This window comes from Sus scrofa, chromosome 3 (genome assembly GCF_000003025.6).
Source record: "Sus scrofa isolate TJ Tabasco breed Duroc chromosome 3, Sscrofa11.1, whole genome shotgun sequence".
Taxonomy (NCBI): Eukaryota; Metazoa; Chordata; class Mammalia; order Artiodactyla; family Suidae; genus Sus; species Sus scrofa.
The window spans coordinates 29,660,524-29,685,160 of NC_010445.4; the positions used below are offsets into that span (position 1 = coordinate 29,660,524).

General features: G+C 40.6%; 1 long non-coding RNA gene across 2 annotated transcripts in view; it reads left to right on the plus strand.

Annotated features, from left to right (window-relative positions):
- The window catches only part of LOC110259931, a 385,411-nt gene that overhangs the window by 256,225 nt on the left and 104,549 nt on the right, over positions 1 to 24,637 (plus strand). The window contains exon 5 of one of the 2 annotated variants that reach the window (XR_002342417.1): positions 5,941 to 6,849. The exons of the other annotated variant lie outside the window; for it this stretch is intronic. This is a non-coding gene — a long non-coding RNA (uncharacterized LOC110259931). Of the gene's footprint in view, positions 1 to 5,940; positions 6,850 to 24,637 lie in introns of those variants that run through there. 2 annotated transcript variants of the gene reach the window in all.

The window sequence follows — 24,637 nt, forward strand, 5'->3', positions numbered from 1 at the left end:
TATAGTCATGGATTGTGCCATTTGATGTAAGAGACTTGAGCATCCATGAATTTCGGTAACCATAGGTGCTCTCAGAACAAATTCCCTGCAGATACCAAGGGATGATTGTATTTATACTGCCTCCCATATAAGGAAGAGTCTCTACTATTTTCACTCCTCTTTATATTACTGTTCCTTCTAAATATTTTCTTCCTCCTCTAGCCCTCCTACTATCTCCTGTTATTACTGGTACTACTGCTTCTACTACTAATTTTATTTCTACTATTACTTTTACTGTATGTACTGTTAAAGAAGAAATGATTCATGATGTTGTTGAAGACAGTAAGGCAGACTTTATTCAGGAAGGGCCATTGGATTAGATATAGGGATCCCTGTGATGGTGTCCTGCAGTGGGGGAGAGAGATTAGACTCAACCCTGAATACAGTGAGGTAAGTAGGAATTTATTAGCAAGGAGCGGGGTGGAGTTCAATGGCTGGAAAATCACTAAGTGGAAACATCAAGGTTAAGGAGGATTCTGGCTAAACCAGCCTAATAGGATTCTTGCTTAAGACATCACCTGGGGGTTGATAGAGGGTGATCAGGTATAACAGATGGAGAATTCCCACTAAACCAGCTTAGTAAGATTCTTGCTCAAATCTGACAATGCAAAGGCAAACATGGAAGTCCCAAAGTCAGGCCTAGCTGAAAAGGAGTTGAACAGAGTCTGAGTAGAGTCGGTGAGAGAATCTTTGTCACTGCTATATTAACCTCTTTCAAATCTGTTTTTAAATTATTTCTATTAAAATAAAAAAAAACGATGAGATCCTTCTCTCCCCCACTGCAGGACGCCATCACAGGGATCCCTATATCTAATCCAATGGCCCTTCCTGAATAAAGTCTGCCTTACTGTCTTCAACAACATCATGAATCATTTCTTCTTTAACAGTACATACAGTAAGCTATATCTAGTCACCTGTGATGGAGCATGATAATGTGAGAAACAAGAATGTATACATGTATGTGTGACTGGGTCACCTTTCTGTGCAATAGAAAATTGAGAGAATGCTATAAACCAGCTATAATGGAAAAAAAATAAAAATCATTAAATAAAAAGAATTATTTCTAGTTCATTTACTACTACTGTTCTTGGGTGGCCATGGGGTGAGAACGCTGAACCCTAACCACTTAATGTAGGTCCCCAGAACTTGTCCCTTTGGGGAAAGACTTCAACAAAGAGACTGAGGGTAATGGGCAAAAAGTATTTATTAAGAGATAAAAGAGGGAAAATAGATATGGAAAAAGCACAGGGAGTCTCCGGTGGGTGTGGGAGGTGAGAGGGAAAGAGACAAAGATAGAGACAGAGAGTAGAAGCAAGAGAGAAAGAAAGGACATGTGCTTTGGGGGTGGTTCAGATCACCTGTCCTTCTGAGCTTCCTCTGGCCAATCATCTTGCTTCGTCTGGCCTACAGCCCACCTTTGACCTGATTCAGTCTCCTCCCCTGTGTGTGTGTGCATCTTTTAGCCAGGGTGGATTCTACCACCAGGGTCTCTAGGAAGTTGACAGGATGTACTGTGGTCTGGTGCCCCTCCCTTCTCTGACCCCTGAGGCACCTTTCTGTGAGTGTGTAGTTCTGGAGGTCTCCTTGACCTCAAGAATGAGAAAGAGGTGGTCTCCAGCTTTAACCAAGCAGGACACAGCTCCTCCTTGCTCCTGCCATCATCTTTATGTTGAAGTATCTGTCCACAGGGAACAGTTGCTCAGCCTGGAACCCATCTATCACCTGCATCATTACTATTTCTCTATGTCCACTACTTTCACTTCTCCTATTTCTATCACTTTTATTTCTAAGTCTATTTACCATAATCATACTTTCCCCTCCGTACTTCCAAGAGTTGAAATTTTAGTCACTGACTATGGATATAAACATGGCTTTTGCAAAAAGGCTCTAAATGAGACATAAAGTATTCTTAAATTGACATGCATTAGCCCAAACATAAGTAAGCAAAATAAAAGGCATTATCTTAACATATAATCTTGGATCTTCAGTGCTGCAGTGAGAAGGATGACTTTATTTTGTTTTACATGGCCTTGCGCTTATTCTCAACACATCCTAATTAGAAGCTGTTATTGTGCAAAGCACCTTATTCCCAAGTCCAAAGAGCAGGATGTTCTTGGACCTGAAGTTTCTGCCTGCCTTACACTTCATTTTTCTGGGTGGTAACAGGGTTTTTAAACCTCATTTCAAAGTCAAGGATAAAAGTTCTCCATGATTTTTCTTTCTCCAAAAGCCTATGCAGAGAACAGAGCCTGGGGAAAGGGAAAATGCCAGAGTAATGCAATTATATTTGTAGGTGGCGGGCCAAAAGGCACCGTTGCCCAGATTGAATGATGTAAGAGGAATGCTCTCACTCTGATGTGTACATTTGGTTAGGATATTAAGAAGCAGCAAGACTCCCATTTGGGGTGAGGGAGTGGGGAGAATGTGATCTAACCATCCCCTATTGGTCCTAAGATGCAGGACTGAAAATACTCATTGTATATTTGGGGGAATAAGACAATTTTCTTAAAAATATAAATACAAAAACATTAAAATATTTTGAAAACCTAGTAATGAAATTGAAGTCTTCTCTCACCTCCTATCCCCCATTATTCTTTCTACAAACAGTGTTCATGATTTCTAATGTATGTTTTATATACATGCACAAGCATATGTATGTCAGTATGTCTTTTTTTAACACAGAAGGGATAAAACTAAGCACACTGTTTTGTATATTGCATTTTTCACCTACTCTTTCCATAAAAATAATGCATATCTGGAGTTCCCATCAAGGCTCAGTGGTAACAAACCCGACTAGTATCTGTGAAGACTCGGGTTTGATCCTTGACCTTGCTCAGCGGGTCAGGGATCTAGCATTGCTGTGAGCTGTGGTGTAGGTCAGAGACACAGCTTGGATCCTGCGTTGCTGTAGCTGTGGCATAGACCCGCAGCTGAAGCTCTGATTTGACCCTAGCCTGGGAACTGCCATATGCTGCTGTGTGGCCCTAAAAAGCAAAAAAAAAAAAAAAAAAAAAAAACAAAAAACCCAACCAACCAACCAACAACCCCTCCCAAAACAAACAAAAACCAAACAAACAAAAAACCAAATAAGGACATTATGAGAAAGCACATGTCTTAAAAAAAAATGCAGAACTACTTTAATCTCTTTTTGAATGTTAACTTCTATGTTTATACTGTCATCTATGAAATGGGACAGTTTTGATCCACTTTAAAAATTTTTTTTTTTTTTTTGTCTTTTTGCTATTTCTTTGGGCCGCTCCCGCGGCATATGGAGGTTCCAGGCTAGGGGTCTAATCGGAGCTGTAGCTACTGGCCTACGCCAGAGCCACAGCAACCCGGATCCGAGCCGCGTCTGCAACCTACACCACAGCTCACGGCAACGCCGGATCATTAACCCACTGAGCAAGGGCAGGGACCGAGCCCGCAACCTCATGGTTCCTAGTCGGATTCGTTAACCACTGCGCCACGACGGGAACTCCGACTTTAAAAATTTAACAACACTCCTATTGATGACTTTTTAGGTTGTTTCTAGTCTTTCTCTTTTATGAACAATATTGCTATGAACTTCCTTGTGCATATATGTTAATGCATTTCTGCAAGGATACTTGGGTTAGGTAAGTTCCTGGTAGACCACAGGGTTTGTATCTTATGGTTTGTATAGTTGAGGCTAACTTGCCTTCCCAGAGGCTGCCCTGCTTTCCACACTTTGGTCAAGTTCTCAGTAACATTGTCTGTTATAAATACCTTTGTGTTTTCCAGCCTGTGAGGCCAAAATTATGGTCTCGTTTTAATTTGCATTTCTTTAATTATGAGAAAGGTTAGACACCTTTTCACGTGTTAATGAGCCATTTGATTTTTTTTTTTCTCTTTTATGAACTGATTATTTGTGTCTTTGCTGGTTTTCCTACTCGGACATAGGCCATTTTTTATTTCTTTGAAAGAGCACTGATTCAAAGAAAAACATTGATCCTTCCTTTGTCATTGGTGGTACAAAAGTATTTTTCCTTCAGCTTATGATTTTTCTTTTGTCTTTGTTTATTATGGCTGGGCAGAATCTTTTTATTCCAATTTATTCTAATTTCCATAATTGCTCCTAAAGGGCAGCTAGTCCTTTGCATCTTTCCCCTAGTATCTTCTTAGTTCTTTGATTCATTCAGCAAATATTTATTGAGCTCTTACTATGTGTCAAGCATTGTTTTAAGTTCTGGAATGACAGAAATAAAAAAAAAAAAAAGTCACAAATATTGTCCTCTAGAGGCTAGTGAGGAGAGAGAGTCAAAAAGCAAGACAAGTAAAATAATATTAAATGTTAGATGATGATAACTGCTAAGGAGAAATTAAAGCTAGTAAAAGAATTGAGGTCTCTTGAGGTTGGGGGTGGGTAGAGTGGCAATTACAAATGTTGAACTTTCAAAGGCTTATCTTATTGTGAAAGTGACATTAGATTAAAGGTGTGAAGAGGGCAAGGAAAGGAGCCACATGACTATCTGGGAGAAAAGCATTTGGCTAAGAAAACAGCAAGTGCAAAGGGAACATGGCAGGAATAGCAAAGTAACAAGTAGGAAGTGAGGTCTGAGATGTTCTGGGAGGAGGGCAGATTCTTAGTCATTGTCCTTGAGAATGATAGAAGCTGGGAGACCAGTGTGGAGGCTCTGGTTCCAATCCAGGTAACAAATGATGGTTGCTTGGACCAAGGTGGTAGCAGGGGAGGATTGAGAAGAGATGGGATTCTGGATGTATTTTTAAAAGGAACCAGTGGGCTGTACTGAAGGATTTATATGGGATATGACAGACAGAGAAGAGTCAGTTTTGGTCTGAGAAATGAAAGGATGGTGTCAGCTTTTACCGAGACTGGGAAGGACAGATTTAGGGGTACATGATCAAAAGTCCAGTTTTGAACACATTAAGTTTTATTTTTATTTTAAAATTTATTAATATATAGTTGACTTCTAATGTATTAATTTCTGCTATATAGCAAAGTGATTTGGTTATGAATACACATATATTCTTTTTCATATTATTTCCCATTATTGTTCATCCCCACAGAATATTGAATATAGTTCTCGGTGCTATACAGTAAGACCTTTTGTTGTTTACATGTTCTACATATAGTAGTTTGCATCTACTAACCCCAAACTCCCAGTCCATCTGTCTCTCCCCCTCCCCACTGAGAACCACAAGTCTATTCTCTATGTCTGTGTGTCTTTTTCTCTTCTGTACATAAATTTGTATTTTAGATTCCACATATAAGTGATATCTTATGATATTTGTCTTTCTTTGTATGACTTACTTTACTAAGTAGGATAATCTCTAAGTCTATCCGTGTTACTACAAATGGTGTTATTTCATCCTTTTTTATGGCTAAGTTGTATTCCATTGTTCATATACCACATCTTTATCCATTTAGGTTGTTTCCATGTCTTGGCTATTGCAAACGGTACTGCCAAGAACATTGGGGTGTGGGTAACCTTTTGAATTATGGTTTCTTCTGGATATATGCCCAGGAGTGGGATTTCTGGATCATATGGCAACTCTATTTTTAGTTTTTTGAAGAACCTCCATACTGTTTTCCATAGTGGCTGGATCAATTACACACACACACCCTCGCCCAGAATAGGAGGGTTCCCTTTTCTCCACACCCTCTCTAGCATTTAATTGTAGACTTTTTGGTGATGACCATTGTGACTGGTATGGGGGGTATCTCATTGTAGTTTTGCTTTGCATTTCTCTAATGATTAGTGATATTGTGGATCTTTTCATGTGTCTGTTGGCCATCTATATGGGCATGTTAAGTTTTATTATGTCCAGAACAGATGTTGAGCAAGCACCTGAATATATGGGTCTGAAGTTCAGGAGAAAGTTCTAAGCTGGTAATAAAATGTGGGAATTGTTGCCTTACAGATACTGTTTAAAGACATGAGGATGGAAGAACTAGAAAATGAAGATAGAGCATAGAGGTCCAAGAGCAAAGTCATAAGACTCTCCAAAAAGCAAGAAAACCAGGACTCTGTGGTGTCATGGGCCATGATCTCTGATACTTTGAGTGAATGAGAGTTCACTGTCTGAGGAGACAATGGTAGGAAATTGTGTACCAGGCAGAAGGACCAGCATGTGCCAAAGCCAAGAGTGAGGAAAAGTGTGGTCTGTATCAGGATCCTGACCTGAGGGCTGGCAGACCTCCTTTGGCCCATTCATGTCTTTTGTTTGGCTCATTCAGTTTTTTGTTTGTTTGTTTGTCTTAGTGGAATTAGTTACCAACATTTGAAAATAGAGAAATTTCACATTAAACAAAAATTCGGATACCTGCCATCTCTTGAATAATCTGTGTATTTCACAGCACTGGCTCATGTTCCCCCAGAGCAAGAACTGGCCATTGCTAAGTAGCTGCTGGTCCCTTAGGAAGCATTGTATGTTTTGCTGCAGGGGTTCCCCCTACCCCCACCTCGTTCATTTTTGTTCTATGGGCAAAAAGCCATGTCCTTAAGCTTCTACACTGGAACTTTTCTTTCAGTCTGTGCTCCTCCTCACCCCACCTCAGGACTAGATGTGGTGACTTCTTTTGGGGGGCACCTCCAGGTTGCGTGTCAGGAGGCCTGGGGTTACATCCTGGTTCTGTGACTAACTGTGCAATCTGATTCAGAGCTACTGTTAAGGTGACAGACTGTCTAGGTTGGCCCAGAGCTGCAGAGTTTCCCAGGATATGGGACTTTCTGTGCTAAAACCAGGAAGGACCCCAGCAAACCAGGACGAGCTGGGCCCCATCCTCTAAATCCACCTGGTCCTCCAAGTTGAGTGGCAGGCCTCAAAACTCATGTTTTTCCCTAAGACACTAACGTGCTCTTTAAAACTGGTTAAAGATGAAACATGCAATAGAAAAAAGGACTAGCATTTGCGGAGTGCCTGTTGTGGCTCAGTGGAAACAAATCTGACTAGCAACCATGAGGTTTTGGGTTCGATCCCTGGCCTCATGCAGTGGGTTAAGGATCCGGCATTGCTGTGAGCTGTGGTGGAGGTCATAGACTTGGCTTGGATCTGGCGTTGCTGTGGCTGTGGTATAGGCTGGCAGCTACAGCCCCGATTAGACCCCTAGCCTGGGAACCTCCATATGCCACGGGTGCATTTGAAACCAAATTTTTTATCACAGTGAGAACTCACAGGCAGGCCTTGGCGATGATGACGCTCATTGTTATCATTATTGCTATGGTTATAATAACAATAGACGACACTTCTTACATGCCAGACCCTAGACTAAGCATTTTGCAGGGATTCATTCAGTTTAAACTAGGAGAAGCCCCAGGAGGTAAGGACTGTTTTCCCACAGTGCAGATGGAGAAGCGAGTCTGGTTGTGTTAGGTCACAGAGCTAGTAAATGACAGAGCCAGGAAACAAACCTGGGTCTGTGTATCTCTGAAGTCTGAATCATGTTGATCAGTGTCAAAAATCCAGACTTCTTTGGGTGGCTGGCATTGTCTGGATTGTTTGCATGCTGAACAAAGCACCTCTCCCCACAATCCTCCAGGTTCAGACCCCCCCCCCGCCCGCCGCCAAAGTCCTCCTTGTGCTTCAGAAGTCGGGGCCCAGGGAGCCTCAATGAAAAGCTACCTCCTACTGCATTCTAGTTATCTTGTTTTATGCCAAGTGGCTTAATATCCTGGCAACACAAGCCCTGGCATTTCATTTCCCCCCTGTTTTCTGAAATTTGCAACAAATGAGAGCAGTTTGGGCTCATTATCTAAACCCCCTCATCTGCAAAGCAGAGATGGGATCAGAGCTAGCCCACGTGGCAGCTGCTTCCTTTCATGGATGTGGATTTAATTAGGCTTCTGTGTCCCTCAGGCTTGGGAGAGCTGTCTTTTCTGTTGGGCTTAGCGAAGTTAACTTCCTTTCTCCCCTCCTGGGTTCCACAGCGGGTAGGGAGAAGGCAACTCTTTCCTATTCTCTGAAGTTGAACTGTGAGTCTCAAGGAGGAGCCTCTAAGCTCTTCCTTTATGAGAGCCATTTGACAACTCACGTAGAAGCCAAAGTCATGTGCAAGCCTAGTCAGAGATAACCGGGGCCTGAGAGCCCCTTCCACGCTCCTTTTGGGGATTCTGACATCCTTGGAAGGCCAGGAACTCGATCAGACCCCTCAGACAGAAAGTATCTTCCTTACAGCTTCAACCCATTGAATTGTCACCTCCTCTCTTTACCCATCACCTTGGGCCTTTACAGCAGGGCGCCCCCAGCCCCCAACTTTCTTTCCTCCGCTTTTGAGCATGAGTGATTCATTCCCACTCATGTGTCAGGAAACATCACTTTTCCAGGGGTACCATTTCCAACCCTTTCTACCTTTCTAAACCCCTCCTGTTGCATGGCCCCATGGCATGCTGGAGTTTTCTTCCCTTAATACCCTCCCAAATGTAATTTCCCTCCTAGTCTAGAAATCTCTCTTCAAGAATAATTTTCAAAAAGTTAAAAACATGACTTTAATGCAAATAGAGATTAAACACACATCAAGATTTTATTTCCCTCTTTAAGAAAGGAATCAGTAAAAAGGTAAAACTGATGCTAAGAGCATTTTGAAAAACTGGGTATTTATAGATATTTTGGAAAGAACATTAGAATAAGATTGCTAGGTTAGATACAAAAAACTGAGTCATGTCCTATGGGACAAGAAAACTGTAACCTCTAGGGTTGTCTTTTCTCCCTCACAGAAATCTACACGGCGACATGTAACTTCAGAGGATTTGGTCCCTAATCAAAGAATAAATAGCAAAACCAATAGAGATACATTTTTCTAAGAGAATTAAATAAATATTGTGTGAGCAGAACTGTTAAAAGTACTATGACATGATAATTGAGAGCCCAGGCTATGTTTTTTGACCTTATTTCTAAATTTAATTAATTAATTAATTAATTTATTTATTTGTCTTTTTGCCTTTTTCTAGGGTCGCTCCCGTGGCATATGGAGGTTCCCAGGGCTAGGAGTCTAATCAGAGCTGTAGCCACAGGCCTACGCCAGAATCACAGCAACTCGGGATCTGACCTGCATCTGTGACCTATACCACAGCTCACGGCAACGCCGGATCCTTAACCCACTGAGCAAGGCCAGGGATCAAACCCGCAACCTCATGGTTCCTAGTCAGATTCATTCACCACTGAGCCATGACGGGAACTCCTATTTCTAAATTTTAGATAATTAGTCTTAACAGCTCGTATGGTCAGGGCCCCTTTTGTGATATTGCTGTAGCATCTAACCCAGTACTTGGCATAGGATTTTTGCTGCCCTCAGGATCTAGTGGAGACTTGTCAACTAGTTACTGAAATCAAAGAATACCATGTAGTGAATTAACTTGAAGCCCATATTAGTCAGCTCAGGCTGCTAGGATGGGTGACTTAAACAACAGACATTTCTTTTCTCACAGTTCTGGAGGTAAGAAGTCCAAGATCAAGGTTCTTGTGATTCGATTCTTGTGAGAGATCTTTTCCTGCAGAAAGCTGCCTTCTTGCTATATCCTCATATGGCCTTTCCTCAGTACACATACATACAGAGAGAGGGAGAGAGCTTTCTGGTGTCTCTTCTTAGAAGGAACTAGTCCTGTTGTATCAGGGCTCTACCTCTATGACCTCATTTAACCTAAATTAACTTCCTTACTCCAAAAATAGCCACACTGGGAGTTAGAGTTTCAACCTATGAATTTTGGGAGGATACATACATTCAGTCCATAACAAAGCCCCATTTTTGTGGGTTGAAGAGTATGGAATCAGGTGTAAACTCAGCTTTGTTCACTTTAATGCAAGTCGGCCCTTCAAGGCTTCTCTTTGTTCTGGATAAACTATGCAAGTTTCATCATTCACTTGGTAACTAGCCCATGACTATTATCACTCTTTCTTCAAAAGTTTGTACAGATCAATATTTAACAGTGCAATAAAGTTTTTTTCCTTTTGGAAGCCAGTAATATCTATTGGCTAAGATAGTGTAGCAAATATCTATTTTGTCTACTCATCATCCATTCTCTTTTCTTCTACTATCAAATGCTTGATTATCATCTGGGGGACCACACCTTCCCTACTCTCAGTCCATGGGATTCAGAAGAGGTTAACTCCATTCACACTTCCAGCAGTAGCCAAGAGATTCAGGCATAGCCAATCAGAGTACATCAACTCCTAAACCAGATTGGTTTATGGTTGAGCATGTGATTTGACCGGGGACAAGCCAGGTCTTAACTAGGGCTTTTTCTGAACAGCCTTTTCCTTTTTCTTTTATGGATGCTCAGCTTTTATAACATAATCCTGAAGGGGATGGTGGCCATTTCTACAGCCTTGTGATTATATTCTGAGAATGAGGCTATCGAATGCTGGCTCCCCCAAATACCACCAAAAGAAGTTGCTGATAAGACAAAGTTGAGTTGATTTTTATCACTGTAAGGGGGAGCTTACCTTGCTCAATCTTAGTAGCTTCCCAGAGGAGCAAGGACAAAATTGAGATAGCTATTGAGATTTCGAAGTCAATTTAAGGTGTGTCTCTAGTGTGGGGACTTTGTTAGGATTATGATACAAAAGTTTGGAATTGGTAGACACAGCAAGATGAAAAACTTCAGATGAGTGGTTCAAAGAGTCTTCAGTGTAAACTGTTGTTTAATGCTTTCTCTTGAAGAATCGATGAGTTTTTCATGAAGTTCCTTGGATGAATAATAAAGTTACTTGCAACTTTTATCTTGTTGGGTAAGAGTTTTCTGGAACAGCAAAATTATTTTGATGAAGACAGTAAAATAGTGAAATCATGACAAGGTAGACAGTAGGCTGTGCATGTAGGTGGCTTCAGTATTCAGTCAACATCGTGGAGGGAAGAGGGACGAAAGAAATGATTTCTGTTGGCATCATTTAAATTTCTGGAGTGGGGAGGGATAAATTAGCGTTTGGGGATTAACATATATACACTACTGTATATAAAATAGATAGACAACAAGCACCTACTGGATAGCACAGGAGCACTGGGAACTATATTCAATATTGTGTAATAACCTATAAGGGGAGGTTATAACCTGAATCACTTTGCTGTACACCTGAAATTAACACATTGTAAATCAACTGTATGTCAATTAAAAAAAAATTAATTTCTTTTTTTTTTTTTTTTGTCTTTTTGCTATTTCTTTGGGCCGCTCTCGCGGCATATGGAGGTTCCCAGGCTAGGGGTCGAATCGGAGCTGTAGCCACTGGCCTACGCCAGAGCCACAGCAACACCGGATCCGAGCTGCGTCTGCAACCTACGCCACAGCTCATGGCAGCAACGCCGGATCGTTAACCCACTGAGCAAGGGCAGGGTTGCCCTCATGGTTCCTAGTCGGATTCGTTAACCACTGCGCCACGACGGAACTCCAAAATTAATTTCTGAATCCAGAAATCCTGAAGTCAAGATACGGGCGACTGAATCACTGTCTCTTTGCATTAGAATTATGCATTCACGTTCTTTGTCATGCAACTGCAACACCTCCTAATAAACAATGTGGATTCTGTTTCCCAGACCCACTGATGTTGGGCTAGTCCCATGACTGGTTTTGGACAACAGCATGTGGGCAGGAGAGATGGTCGCCAGTTCCAGGCAGAGACTGTAGAGCATTGGTATTTCTGCAACCCTTTTTAAGCTCCTATGATCAGCCTTGAGCTAATGCTGTCCAAGTTTCCATCGTCAAAACTAATCAACTTGAGTCCAGCCTGGCCCAACCAAGCCAAACTGTACTTAGCAAAAAGCTACCCCATGAACCTATGAGGAAAAAACAACAACAAAGATTTGTTGTTGAAAGCCACTGAAAAAATGGAAGTTGTTTGTTACACGTTAAAAAAATGACTAACATTCAGGAGTTCCCATTGTGGCTCAGCGGAAATGAATCTGACTAGCATCCACTGAGGACATAGGTTTGATCCCTGGCCTTGCTCAGTGGGTTAAGGATCCGGTGTTGATGTGAGCTGTGGTGTGAGCTGGTTGCAGATGCGGTTCAGATCCTCTGTTGCCATGGCTATGGTATAAGCTGGCAGCTACAGCTCCAATTCAACCCCTAGCCTGGTTACCTCCATATGCTGTGGGTGAGGCCCTAAAAAGATTAAAAAAAAAAAATGATGAACATTCAGAGTTCACCCCTGCCCATTTAAATATATGATCCAATAGATTCCCCATATTGCTTTAATCCATTTGAGTTGGAGTTTTGTTGTTAACCAGAAGAGTTTTCCCCTTTACTGTCTTTTTATGGTGTTGAGTCACTTTTGACTCACATGAACCTTGGTAGCACCCTGGGTCTTTCGCATGGAAACCACAGCTAAACCTGATCTCCTCCATTCTCTACTTGAGTAACTGAATTTTTTTGAAAGCAGTATTTATCCCTGATAATGCTTGTCTCTTGGCTTGCGTCCAATGTTCCAGTCTAGTGAGATCTTTCTCAATTGATTCTTTCATTCTGGGTCTTAGCTATCCCATTCAGCATTTTGTCAAACACAAACTGGATCAGCATGGGCATGAGAGCCTCCCCAAGCTCTTGATGTCTCCGTAATAATCTCACAGTGCTGCACTAAAAACTGACCTCTCCATTGACCCCAAATCACACAAACAAAATAATCATTATTTAGGCCAGGTATTCTAGATGAATGCCCACAGGACAGAATTGATCCCAGAGGAGTTGAAATCGGGAGATTTTATGTAGCAATGGCTTGAAGCAAAGTCTTCCCAGATAAAATTTTCCAAGTCTATCAGCAATGGAGTGACACACTTGCAAGTCAGTGGGTTGGAATTTGTATCTCTCCTGAAAAAAATAAGATTGCCCAGCTCTTGAGTTCTTGTCTTTCCCATGGTATAAGACCACTGACCTTGAGTGAGTCAGTTATAGCTTGCCTCTGGTTTTCTGTTACCATAACCTGGATAGAATTTATAAAGACCTTTTAAAGTCCAAAAGACCAAGGCAGTTATAAACTTATATAAACTTATTCAAACCTACCTCTACCCCCAGACTAGGTATAAGTTTAGGGTTAAAAATCTGGGGAGTATGCTTCCCATCAGAGTTTCTGTAGGGCAGCCCTGGATCCAGTGATTCACTGTGCTGTAATTTTCCATTAGCTTGTGTATTTGTCTTGCTTATCTCTGGGCTTTTTGAAAGAAAGAATCAAGTTGATCTTGTTATCAAAATACCTGACATTGTTTCTAGCACAGAATGGGCCCTCAGTAAATATTTGTTTGTTTGAATGAATAGAACTTGGTCTGAAGTTCTGAGTGTGTGTGTGTTTGTGTCTGTGTATGTCTGTGTGTTTGTGTTGGAACAGCTGGATAATGTTCATTATTAGCCTGAAGCATTGGCTAATGCTAAATTTAAATTAAAATATACTCTTGGGTGACTACATCTTCAATTTCATGGTTGATTCCTTTGTGATTGACTTATTAAGCTAAACCAGGAGTTGAAAACTCAAATACCTTGAGGGGACAAAAAGGAAACATAATAAACAAGTATGGTTAGGTACAAGTGTAGAATATCCAGTATCTTCATAGGAATGGATGTCTAGCATTTCTAGATACTCTGTTTGTTTCAGAGTAGGATTTTAATTTTAAAACATGCTTTTAATAAATGTAAAAACTCCTGATTTAAAAATTTTTTAATATTCAGAAATGCTAAAACATAACTTCTAAAATATGACATGGGTCATAGAAAATATATCTGCAGCCTAGATCCAACTCAGAGGCTATCAATCTGAGAAAGGGAGTTAAACATTTTACATGTATATTGGTATTTTAGTTTGCAATGAATATTTAATTTATAATGAACAAACCTTGGGTAATATCAAAGACTATGTTTATTACTGAATGATATAAACTCTATAAAATTGATATAGATTCAATTAAGGCCTGCCTGTGAGGTCTGAGGTTAGATTTTAGTGGGCACACATCACAAAGGGTTCACCAGGTAGCAATTTACAGGAAAGATTGTGGAATTAAAGATCAATCTTTAGCAATCTGTACCACTATTTTACTAAACAAAATACTTTGAGTCCGTTGTTTCTGGGAAACTGATCTCCATTATGGTTGAAATAGTGGAGGTTTTGTCACCCTTGAAAAGTTCCCTATCAAACCCCCTGAGCTTGCCCCATCATGTTCTCAATGGTTATACATTAATATTCATAGAGAGAGATGGATATCTTAACTGCTTCTAGCTTTCAGCCCATCAGTTATTGTTCTTGGTTCATCCCACTCAGTTTAGTAACTAGTCAAGCATGTCAATATTCTCTTAAGCATTTGCCAGGATAAAAACCAGAATCTCTCCCTGGGAAAAACATCCATGTTAATCAAACCCTACAGCTTCCAACAAGCAGAAATCCATCTGAGGGTTTCCTTTTATGAACCACTAATTGAAAAACATATTTAATATTCATGCCTAATTGACCCTAGACACCAAATTGATAAAGCATTGTATAGCATTTTTAAAAGAGCACAGCTAGATATTCAAATAAGTCTAGAGGTAATACCTAAAAGAACCACTGTATCTAGGACATTGCCTCCCTATGAGAATCTGGAAAGATAGAATTCTAGGTTCTTGAGAATGATAACTCCTGTCAGGAGATGGGTTGGGGGAGAGTAAAGACAGGGCCATAAGTGAGGTTAAAAAAGGTAGAATTCATTCCCATGGCAGGGATCTGATCTTTTATCCAATACCTGAAAATTTGTAGTGAAGGGTGGGGATACAGTATTGAGAATGATTTCAATACCACACACTAATTTAGAGGAATGCATGCTGTAATTGATTAGTAATGTCTGCTACAGGTGTAGGAAGAAGAAATGGCAGTATACATGTCTGTGCTACCTATGGCCAAACTAGGATAAATAAAACTGAATATGTATATAGGATTATCACAAGTTCTAATTTGCCTGGGACAGTCTCAGTTTACACCTGTCATTAATCAGTTAATTCCTGTTGCTATGCACAGTACCTCTCTTTATTTTCAAGAGTGTCCTAATCTGGATAGTCTGTTATCTACAGCGACCCAAGAAAGATCTTGTATAATTGTTTTAGTTCATATGCTTTTTTTTTTTTTTTTTTTTTTTTTTGTCTTTTTGCCATTTCTTGGGCCGCTCCCACGGCATATGGAGATTCCCAGGCTAGGGGTCTAATCGGAGCTGTAGCCACTGGCCTATGCCAGAGCCACAGCAATGCAGGATCCGAGCCACGTCTGAAACCTACACCACAGCTCACGGCAACGCTGGATCCTTAACCCACTGAGCAAGGCCAGGGATTGAACCTGCAACCTCATGGTTCCTAGTTGGATTCGTTAACCACTGCGCTACGACGAGAACTCCTCATTTGCTTATTAAAGAAATACTCAAAATCTCTTCTTTTGGGCCCAGATCACTTATTATTATTCCCCACCCTTCTTTGGGGGGCTAAGATTTTCTCAATATTTTGCTTAAAATATCTCAACACAACACAATCTATTTCTTCAGACACAAGCATGATTCCACACTTTCTATCTAAAGCACTCTCTGGTATGTTCTGGAACACAGCCATGAGATCACACTCCTCAGCCACTCCTGTATCTCTGATAATTCTCCCCTTCTTCCTCCCCAGAATAGCTCCTGGGAGGGAAAAAAAAAAAATCTCTCTTTGAATGGAGTGCCTTTGTATTTCCTTCCACACCAAGTATCCTGTCTTTGTCAAATAGTATTGATCGCCGAAAGCCCAGATCAGCAAATCTCTGAAGCACATATCTCTCTCAGATTTTTCCACAGCAGATTCCTGGGAGTTTAAAATCTTTGATTCTGTCTGGATTTTCTAGTTGGTTTTCCAAGGGCAGAACAGGTCCCAAAACACACCCACCCACCTTAACTGAGTTTCCTAGATGTATTTAGTCTCATGGACCTACCAGTCAATTTGCTTTCCATAATCTTGCTTTGAAAGAAACCAGATTTCTCAATGTCAGCAAATTAACAGTTTGGGTTGGATAATTTTTGGTTCATTGTCTGTGCATTTTGGGGTATTTAGCAGCATCCCTGGCTCTACCCACTTGATAGTAGTAGCACTCTCTTTCTCCTGATTGTGAAAACAGAAATTTTTCCAGACAATGCCAAACGTCCCCTGGAGGTGAAGCCAAATTGCTGCCTGTTGAGAAATACTGGAGTAGGCACTCCAGATGTCAAGACAAATAAATTACTCTTTCTGGTCTTGAGCAAGTCCTATGAGCAAGTACATTTACAAAACTCTAAGTGCTGTGTTAAGACTAGTCAAAGTGCTCTGGGAGCCGAACTGGGGGTGGGTGGGGGGAGAGGTGGAGAGGTGAGTTTCTTCTTTGACAGTCAGAGAGAGCTTTTCCAAGGATGTACCTTGGGACTTCAAGAGATCGTTCAATATTTGCCAGGTGGGAGAGAAGGGAAGGATATTCCAAGGAGAGGAATAGCACCCGCAATAGGATTGGGGTATGGAGGAGAATAGCATATTTGAAACAGAGTAAGAAGTTGGAATGGAGTGATGGGTACGCTGGGGAGACAGTCAGGGATTCACGGAGAGGATGGGGCCCTAGATTTAAGTCCAGTTTGTAAACTCGCTAGGATGTGGATCTGGACTTCATGAACTAGGCACCAGGGAATCACAGAAGATTAATAAAAGGGATATGGCCAAATCTGGGCTTGAGAGCAGTCACATGGGTGTTAGTGACATCGATGTAAATGGCATTGTCTTTGGAATTATGTTGCCCTGGGTTGGGACGATGCTTTAGCACTGAGTAGCATGTGAGACCTTGGGCAAACCACTTTCTTTCCTTGTCTCCTCCTCTGCAAAATGAAGGTGATAATCCTACCTACCCCACTGGGTTGTTGCGAGGATTAAACAAGTTAATCCATGTAATGCGCTTAATGTATCTGGATAGTGTTGAAGCTCATTAAATACTTATTCTTTTTAGATTGCCAGGCAGCACGGGGGTTGAGGCTGAAGGCAGGGAGACAAGTTTGGAGGAGGCAATGAAACATGATGGGGTCATGAGCCAGCCCAGTGACTGGGTGATGGAGAGATGACGTAGCTTCCACCTGAACTTAGTTGACTCAAGAAGTTAACATTCTCCAGGATCCCAGCAGTAAGACATCCAATTCTCCAAACAGATGCACCATCCTTAGGGTTCCTACCAGGTCCAGCTCTGGACAGTTCCCTGCAGAAAGTTTCCATCACCTCCCCCTTCCCTGACAATGTGAACCTGTCATCTGAGAGAGAGTTAATTCAATGAGGATCCACTGTGAGAGTGTAGATCGTCATCTCATCCTGCCTCCTCTGTGTTTTCCTGATCTTTTCTGCAGCAGGGAGATGGGCTACAAATGACCTGCTTCAGGACCAAATAACAGTTTAATAGAGTGGAGATTCATTCAGACAGTGCTGACGGCGACAGTAGCTTTCGGAGTGGAGAAAGAGCAAGGAGCCCAGAGGATTTCGAGTCTCTACCAGTTTTCTGACCTCAATTTAAAAGGCAGAATTAAGTTCTGGAAACCTCAGAATAGAACAAAATAATGAAACTGCTGGCTTTTAATCACTGGTAGAATCAGGAGGAGTTGGTAGACCTCTAACCTTATCATTTAGTTCTCTCTTCTAAAGGGAAATTTCTGTATCAATAACACAGAGCCTGATGTGATTTCTATTTCCTTTCATTTTCAAAATGTATTCAAAGATATTAAAAAAAACAAAAAACCAAAAAACAAAAAAACAAGCTGTGTGCCATGGCAGTGTCGGGTATTGGGAAAACAGTGATAAACTAGACCAACCAGGCCTTTGTTCTTGTGGCGCTTGCTTTCAAGGAGAACTAGACAATAAAGAGAGAACTACTAAAAAAAAAAAAAAAAAAAAAAAAAAAAAGTGGCAATTACTAAAAAAGGACATGAGCCAACTGCTCTTTATGTAGCTGAAGGAAATGGATCCTAATTTTAAACACGATGCTCAGTATTTTTTTTCTTTCAGATCGTAAATGTTATGAAGCAGGTAGACAATTTCATATCCACCTCTGGCAATTTTTGGAATTGACTTAAACCAATTGAGTCATGGCTTAATAATCCGAAGTTATTATCACTTTCTTACATGTCTAGGAAATCAGGATTCAGGGGGAAAAAAGAGAGAAGTTGTTTGTTTTAGTTTTTCCGTAGTGAGATGAAGTTTGCTATCTTCAGACATTTTGGATGAAGGTGAGTAACAACATGAAAGTGGGCATTAGGGGAGTTCCCATGGCGGCTCAGCAGAAATGAATCTGACTAGCATCCATGAGGGGCCTTGCTCAGTGGGTTAAGGATCCAGCATTGCCATGAGCTGTGGTGTAGGTCACAGGCAAGTCTTGGATCTTGTGTTTCTGTGGCTGTGGTGTAGGCTGGCAGCTCCAATTCGACCCTTAGCCTGGGAACTTCCATATTCTGTGGGTGTGGCCTTTAAAAGCAAAAAATAAACTTAATTAATTAGTTAATTTAAAAAAGAAAGTGGGAGTTAGGAGGATGGGCCCTGAAGTCAGGTGCCTGGGTCCAAATCTGGGCCCTACCACTCACTAGCTGCATACTTTAGCGGGCTTGTTCACCTTAACATGTCTCAGTTTGTAAAATGGGATAACCTACTTCTTAGAGCTATTGTAAGAATTGAATGAAATGATGCATATGAAGGCCTAGAAATTGCCTGACACATATCACATATTAAAAAAATAATATAGCAGAGAAAGGAGATGGGTTATATTGGCAGCTGGGATGGACATTACTGAACTGGTTTCTGAGGAGCAACAACCAGCAGCAAGGAAGAGCAGGTTTAAATGCAGCTTTGCTAGCTCCTAGCAATATGAGCATGGACAATTCAGTTCCCCTCTCTCAACCCCATACTACTACTACTAGGGATAGTAATGGTCATCTCTGGCAGTTCCCACTGTGGCACAGTAGGTTAAGAATTTGGCTGCAGGGGCTCAGGCCACTGTGGAGGTGCAGGTTTGATCCCTGGCCCAGTGCAGTGGGTTAAAGGATCCAGTGTTGCTAGGTTCAGTCCCTGGCCTGGAAACTTCCATATGCTACAGGTGCAGCCATAAAATATGATGATCACCTTCTGAGGTTGTAGTAAGGATGTATGATATCACTTACATGTGGAATCTAAAATATGGCACAAACGAACCTATCTACCAAACAGGAATAGACTCACAGACATAGAGAACAGACTTGTGGTTGCCAAGGGGGAGAGAAGAGGGAATGAGATGGACAGGGAGTTTGGGGTTGGTAGATGCAAACTGTTACATTTAGAATGGATAAGCAGTGAGGTCCTACTATACAGCACAGGGAACTATATCCGGTTTCTTGGGATAGTACATGAATTTAGTATGAGAAAAAAATATAGATATAAATATGACTGGGTCACTATGCTGTAAGGCAGAAGTTGGCACAGCACTATAAATCAACTAAACTTTAATAGAAATTGTGATACAATATTAAAAAAAGAAATGTGGAGGCTAGCACATATCACAATCCTTAGCAGATGGTAAGGATCACCACCACCACAACCTCATCGTCATCACCATTATTAGGGTCAGTTGTTTTTGCTGCTTAGCACGCTTTTTCCATTTCCATCTGCTTTAAGCTGTGTTGCCTAGAAGCAGAAATTGCAGTAGGGTTTCTTGTGCAAAGGGTTTATTGAGTGGCTGCTCTCAGACTAAGCTTTGTCTCGGGACAAAGGTCAGGAGTGGAAGTCAATCCCAGAGTGATTCCAGGAGTATCAGGAATCAGGAGAAGGTGGGAGAGGGAAAGATGCAAAGAAGTGGTTCCAGGGGATATCTAGTCCTAGCCAGAGCCTGCAAGCAGTTCTGGTGCATTGTCGCAGAGTTCATCCTATCCAAAGGCCAGGGAGCTGTGCTTTATATCCCCATAGTGTTCAGTCATTGGTTGCTGGCCACTGAGGAGAAGGACCTAATTTCCCAGGCATGCCTGGTGAGAAGGCTCCTATCAATAGCAAGGCAACCCTCCAGAGAAGGATGCAGGATGAGCTGTTAGCAGCCAGTGTCACAGCAGCTGGGGGATGGATGCACAGGCCTTGTATTGAGGATATGGTTGGGAAACCAAGAGCATCCACTGCACCTCTCTAATGCACTTTGAATTTCTTCTGGGAGCTTCTTCCCCTACTGTTAGTCTGACCTCAACTCTAAGTTGGGAGGCTTGGGACATGGAACCTGGCCAAAGAGAGTATGCGATTTGCCTGCCCATAGGGATTGGTTCAGGGGTGATCATGGATCTCATGGGAGCCAATAAAACATGAGGAAAGTTTTACCAGGAACGCTGGGAAGGAGCTACGTGGTCTTTTCTGCAAATAGTGCTAAGGGTTATAGGGTCATAAGCTAGACCAAGCAGGGCCAACTTGGGGTCTGAGAATGAAGATAACCCAGGAGATGGAAGAGTCAAGTTACAGAGAGAAACAAGGAACTACCCAACTAAGTCTTTGTATCAAGACATGCTTAAATCATGACATTGCTCTCACCTTGAGTTTTCAAGCTATGTGAGCCTGGTTTTCTGTTTTTGCTTAGTTCTGTGAGCTGGAGTTCTGGCTACCTACAACACAGAATCCTGACTGATATCCTTGTGGAAATGAACCCAGGAGCACTATGTAAATTAGAAGGAGTCAGTCAATTTATAGGATTATTGTTGTTATGTAAATAAAGTTCTCTTTTGACTGAGTGAGCAGAGCCTTCCAAGCCAGGGCAGCTTTCCAAATTAGATTTGCATTGTCTCAGCTGGAGAAGAGGCACCTTAGACAACTCAGAGGGCACCAGAGCCGCCCCTACCTCTGCAAGAAAAGAGATTTTTCCTGCCAGCTTTCCCTGACAGCCAAGGACCGGGTGCTGGAAGAGTGACCTTCAAACTAAGTGGCCCTTGCAAAGCTGACAACCCAAACCAAATGAGAGGAAGGGCTAGAATCACTTAGGAAGGAGAGGTAGGCAAAAGTAGAATGGGGTGAGCAAATGGGCAACATCTTGTTATTGTTAAAAGATAAACTGAGGTGTATTAATAATTTTTGAACAAAATTTATTTGAATCTACTAGGGCCAAACAGAAAATGCTTAGGCGTGCTCCACAAGAGGAGCTAGGGGGAAAGACTTAGAGAGCAGAACTGGAGGTAATGCAAGGAAATGATTTGATTGGCTTTAGCTTAAGGGGTTGTTTTATTGGGAAAAGCCTAGTTGGCTGCTTGTGATTGGTTGTCCTTAGATTTCAATTTCTTCACCTCGGGAGATTTCAGGCTTAGGTTTTGATTTGCTTATGTTGACTGCTAAGGCATTAAGGCCACCTCAGTCTGTTGACCTCCTTGTTTAATTAATTTAAAAATACGGACAGAAGCTGTTCACTAACAACAACAAAGAACCCTTTTAATCCACACAAAGACACCTACTGATAAAGCAAAATACATTAACCTTACTCGTGGTTTTTAGCATTTTCAAAAAGTTTACTGTATTTTAATTTTCATTTTTTACTCTCTTTTTTTAAAAAAGAAAACTTTTTTGGTCCTAATACAATATGCACTTGTATTGCCCACTGACCTCAAATCACAAGATCTCTAAACTAGGAGCAGTCAGCAAAAGAACACTCAGAAAAATTTGTGGCGGGGGAGGGTGGGGGGAGCGGTGGAGACTTCCATACATTTCCATTAGATTGAGCTTGGTTTCAAGGCTTTCTGGACAAAAAGAACATCTTTTCTATGACTCAATTTTAGGAACTTTGTAATGCTTTTTCATTGGAGGATTCTTCTAGCTTAAGACTGGGGAGGGCTCTGGCAGTTTGGAGGGTGTTTAAGAGAATGAGAAGTCTGAAATTATAAGGGGAAAACTTAGGAGATGACCATCTAGTACCAGTGGAGTGACGCATAAGGATGATGACAAGAAAGAAGTACGGGAAAGAAAAATGAACTTGCAAATGAGCCGGATAGAGAGAAAGGATGGGAAGAAAAAAGTGTGGCTCTAAGTTCCATTAATACTGCCTGCCCCACTGATTGGGGAAAGTTGGCCAACTGAGCTTGGCATATGGTAGTATCCCTGGCTGAGTTGGTGTAGCCAAGAGATATATTTTTCTTGAGCAGCATTTTTCAACATGCAGTTCAGGGACTACCTACACTAGCTTATCCTGGGAAGCCTGTTAAACAGCTGATTCTTTTTTTTCACCTACGCTACTTAACTATTTCTGGGCATGAGACAGAAGGGGAAGGGACTGCATTTTATTTATTGCATTATGATCGACTTACAATAACTTCACATATTAAAATATACAGTTTGATGAGTTTGGAGTTTACAATGCATCTATAAAGTCATCACTACAATCAGGATCATGAACATACCCATCACCTCCCAATGTTTGCTCATGCCCTTTTGTAATGCCTTCATCTCCACACCTTCCCCTTCCTCCCATCCCCCAGGGACCACGAATCCACTGTCTCTGTAGATTAGTTTGTAATTTTCTAGAATTTCATGTAAGTGGATTCATAGATTTCATGCTGTTTTTGTTTGGTCCCTTTCATTTGTTTATCTATCCATCTGATGAGAGACTGTTCAGATGCTTCTATTTTTTGCCTCTTAGGGCATAAGGCTGCTTTTACCATTTTTGTCAACAAGTCTTTGTATAAACATATGCCTCACGTTCTCCTTGGTACATTCCTCAGAGTAGAATGGTTGGATAATACATTAATGGGATGTTTAAATTCTAATAAATTGCGAGATTGTGTCCCAAAGTGCTTGCAATGTTTTACATTCTCAGCAGCAATGAATGAGCATTCTAGTTCCTCCACATCTTCACAAAAACTTGAAGTCTGTCTTTACATTGTGGCCATTCTAGTATGACTGAAGTGGTATTTCAGTGTGGTTTGTTTTACATTTCCCCAGTTACTAATACTATCAACGAGTTTTTAATGTACTTATTTACTTTCTCTACATATTCTTTGCTGAAGTATTTTTTTTCAAATATTTATATTGGGTTGTTGTAGGAGTTCTTCGTGTATTCTAGATAGATGCCCTTTGTTACATATGTGTTTGCAAGTATTTTCTCCCAATCTGTGGCTTCCTTTTCATCGTCATAGATTTCCTTTGGTATCTGCCAAAAATCAATTGACAATATTCACTTCTCTTTACTTCCTCTTGTTCTTTTTGTTCTGTCTTCTTTTGATTTAGTTGAATTTTCTTTATGGTTCCATTTTATCTCTTTGTTGGCTTTGAGTTTTCTTTTTAATGGTTGCCTTCTGTTTATAACATATATCATTAGCTTATTACTCCTTACCTTCAAGGAATATTATGTGCCACTTCCATATCATACATGGATCTAACTATGTTTTCATTTCCCTGGTAACTGCCTTTGTGCTATTTTTGTCATATATTATACTTCTACATATGTTATAGCTCTTAGGATATATCCTTATTATTTTAGCTGTAAATGGTCAATTATGTTTTAAGGAGTTTTTTTTTTTTTTAAAAAGAAAATAGTCTTACATATTTACCTACATGTTCACTAGTTCTGACACTCTTCATTCTTTTATATGGACCCCAAATTTTCTGGTATTACTTTCATTTACCTGAAGGAGTTTCTTTAATATTTCGTGGAGTATAAATTTGGTAATAAATTCTCTCAGTCTGTGTATGAAAAAAATATTTTATTTAAAAATGTTTTATCTTTACTTTTGAAATGTATTTTCAGTGTGTACAGTGTCCAAGATTAACCCCTACTTTCCCCTTAGAATTACAATTATATGTATTTTAAGCCATTTAAAATTTTCCCATAGCATATTTATCTTCTGGGTTTTGTCTTTCTCTCTTTTTTTTTTTTTTTCCCTCTTATGCTTCTATCTTCAAGTTCACTAAACTTTTCCACTGTAGTGCCTAATCTGCTGTTAATCTCATCAGTGTATTTTTCATCTTAGAGATGGTATTTTTCTTTTCTAGAAGTATGATATATGTCTTTTAAAATATTTTTCTGGAGTTCTCTTATGACACAGTAGGTTAAGAATCCAGTGTTACCACTATAGCATCCTGCATCACTGATGTGGCCCAGGTTCATTCCCTGGCCTGAGAACTTCCACATGCTGCAGGTACAAACAAACAACAACAACAACAAAATCTTTTCTACTTAACACACTCAAGCTTTTCTCTACCTCTTTATCATATGGAATAGTGCAATAATAGCTCTTATTTTCCTTGTCTACTTATTTTCTAAACTATGTCATTTCTGGGTCTCTTTCTACTCACTAATTGTTCTCCTCATTATGGGTGAGTTTTTTCTACTCCCTTGCATGCCTGGAAGTTTTTATTATTATCAGCCATTTTGAATTTTACCTTTATGGTTACTGAGTAGTTTTGTTTTTCCTCTTCTCTTCCTTTTCTTTCTTTCTTTTTTGTAATTCTATAAATATTTTGTAACTTTGTTCTGGGACATGGTTAAGTTTGATGCTTTCTAGGCTTGCTTTTTAAGCTTTGTGAAGTAGGACCTTTAGTTCAGGGCTGACATTTCCACAGTAATAAGATGACACATTTTCAGTACTTTATCTCAGATTCCATGAATCATGCTTTTTTCCTCTCCAGCTAGTAGAAGCACAAACTATTCTTGGACTTTTGTCAGCCTTGGGAATTGTTCT